The 2,826-nt window shown below is 36.0% G+C and overlaps 1 pseudogene; it reads left to right on the top strand.

Moving 5' to 3' along the window:
• Nucleotides 1-464: 464 nt before the first annotated feature.
• LOC139010154 (hsc70-interacting protein pseudogene) lies at nt 465-1,271 on the top strand (annotated as a pseudogene).
• The last annotated feature ends 1,555 nt before the right edge of the window (nt 1,272-2,826 follow it).

A 2,826-nucleotide genomic window follows, 5' to 3' on the forward strand; every position in this document is an offset into this window, starting at 1 on the left:
GATTGTCTGACTTAGTGATAGACAGTAAATGTAATAAAAATTCATGTGGGCAGTGCTCTTTAGCTTACTGAAGTAAACATTGTGACTTAGTTCCATTTCATTCTTACTTGTACTCTGCATCACATGAGAAAGGTTTATTCTAGAAAATCTGGAAGGTAGCAAAATCTAAAAGCTGTAATTCATCAACCAGTGATAGCCACTATTAACATTTTGGCGTGTTTTCTTCCTGTTTTATTTATTTTTTTAATCTTTATTGTTGAAAGTATTACATGTGTCTCCCTTTTCCCCCATTGACCTCTCCCACCCCCTCCCCTTCCTGTTTATTTTTAAACATAATGTTTTTTCAAAAATGGCACAAGTGTGTCTATTTTTACTAAATATCATATCATGAGACTTTCCCCATGTCAATGTATATTCTTTGAAAACATGATGTCCCCTGCCCCCTTGTAGCACCTGGGCCTGGAATGGGGCCTCAGCCCTGCCTTCGACCTCCTGACCATGAGCAAGCTGAGCTTCAGGCCTTCCTGAAAAGGTGTAAGCAGGATCCCAGAGCTCTGCACACAGAGAATCCACTTCCTGAGGGAGGGGGTACAAAGGGGAGGGGAAAGGGGAGTGTGGGGCGGGGGGAGTAAATCACCACCTGCTATTCATAAAACTAAATCAGAAGAAAATATCAATGAAGAGAAAACAGATATTAGGAGGGCAGGAAAACACAGAACAGAGAAACCATCACATGAGGAAAGTGATCTAGAAACTGACAGCAAAGGGGAGCTTGGACCAGACACCATGCCCCTCAAGAAATGGAAGATGAAAATGTAGAGATAACCGAGGAGATGATGGATCAACCGAATGATTTAAAAGTGGCTGCTACTTATGCCCTAAATGACAGTGGCCTACAGAAAGCCATGGACTTGTTCACAGATGCCAAAGAGCTGAATCCTCACTTGGCCATTCTGTATGCCAAGAGAGCCAGTCTTCACCAAATTACAGAAGACAGATGCTGCCATCAGAGACTGTGGCAGAGCAACTGAAATGATCCCGATTCAGCTCAGCCTGACAAGTGGTGAGGGAAAGCACACAGACTTCTGGGCCATGCAAAGAAGCAGGTTCTTGCAGCCATGCAGGATCCAGAAGTCATGGTGGACTTTCAGGATGTGGCCCAGAACCCTGCAAAAATGCCAAATTATCAGAGGCACCCAAAAGTTATGAATCTCATCAGCAAATTGTCAGCCAAATTTGGAGGTCAAGCACAGTGCCTCTCTGACAAATAAAGCCCCCATTGAAGAAAAAGCAACTTAGATCACCCAATGGATGAAATTCATTCAGATGATGTTTTCCTACTAGGAATTACAGACTTTAAACACTTTTAAACCTTAAAAATATTTTAAAACAAATGAAAATAAAAAGGTGTGTTAATCCCTATGTTTTCCTTTACTAAAAAAAAAGAAAACAATTTCACTAGTTGTGTAATATTTCATTTTCTTGGTATAATGTTATTAATGATTGCTATCTGTTGAGCATTTAAGTTGCCTCCAATTTTTCAGTATTATAAATAATGCTGCAGTGAACATCCCAGTCTTTATAGATTGGTCTGCACCTCTACAGTTACTTTGTGATATGACCTTATTAGAGCAAAGGGTATGAGTATTTTTAGGACTCTTGATAAATATATTGACAGTTTTTTTAAAGGATTTTGTCAATTTACCCATTCATCCGGAGTACAAGAAAGGGCTTGTTTTCCTGCATCAGGTGTACCTTAGAGTTAACTATTATTTTTTCATCTTTACTCATTTGATAAATAAAAAATGGACTCACAGAATCACATCTAAATAATCATTTTTGTCACCTGTGTGTTTGAATATTTTACATGTATTTTTATTAATGTATATTCCTATGAATTATCTTTTGTTCATTTTTATTGTTACAAAGCATTTGTCATTTTACATTTTAAAATCTCTTAATATATTTGATTGCTGGTTGTTATATTTTAATTTTGCTTGATATTTTGACCAAAAAATGTTTTATATTTTATATAACTAAATCTACTGATATTTCCCTTTTTATTTTCTTCCACTGATTTAAAAAAAATTACAGTATTCTTTTCTACTCTGAGATCCCTTATGTTTTCTTTTGGATTTTTTTTATGGTTTCATTTTTACATTTCTCTGTTAATCCACCTGGAGTTAATTTTGACATGCCTTTACCTTCCATGGTGAAAGTAAATATAATCTGAGACTTCTCCCAGGTAGTCCATTTTCCCACCATCATTCATTAAATAATTCATTAAATAAATTCATCCCTTTAGCAATGATTTGTAAAGTTCCTTTGTCATATACTCTTGTTTGTGTCCTGGAATCAGCTTCCTGGCTAGCTTCTCTGTGTTTTACTATTTATACCTTAATTGCTGTAAATTTGCAAAATACATCTGAGAACTTTTCATGGTTTCAGAGATATTGTGTGCATGTGCTTTCATAAATAATTCTATTTGAAAATAAAGACAATTCATCTCTCTTGTCCCCTTTTCCCTAGTTATTACTCATGTAAAAGACAGCTTGTCATGTAAAAGACAAACATTCTGAGAAAGATGTCTGGATTAAAACTGAGAAAGGATCCTATGATTCTGTGCCTCGTCTTTGGTGAAAATAAAATTAAAAATTAAAAATGTGGTCTGGTTATTACAGTGGAACAGTCATTGCATTGGAAAAAAATGAAAACAACACGGCAGTGAAATCTTAAAATAAGCTTGCTTTGATTTAGTTTTTAAATTGGAAATGTGTGTTAACCTCAAGGAAACCTGCATCCCAAAGCCAAGCATTGGCGGTAGAA

Source organism: Myotis yumanensis, unplaced genomic scaffold (assembly GCF_028538775.1).
Source record: "Myotis yumanensis isolate MYYU_CA2020_CCGP unplaced genomic scaffold, mMyoYum1.0.hap1 SCAF_1, whole genome shotgun sequence".
NCBI lineage: Eukaryota > Metazoa > Chordata > Mammalia > Chiroptera > Vespertilionidae > Myotis > Myotis yumanensis.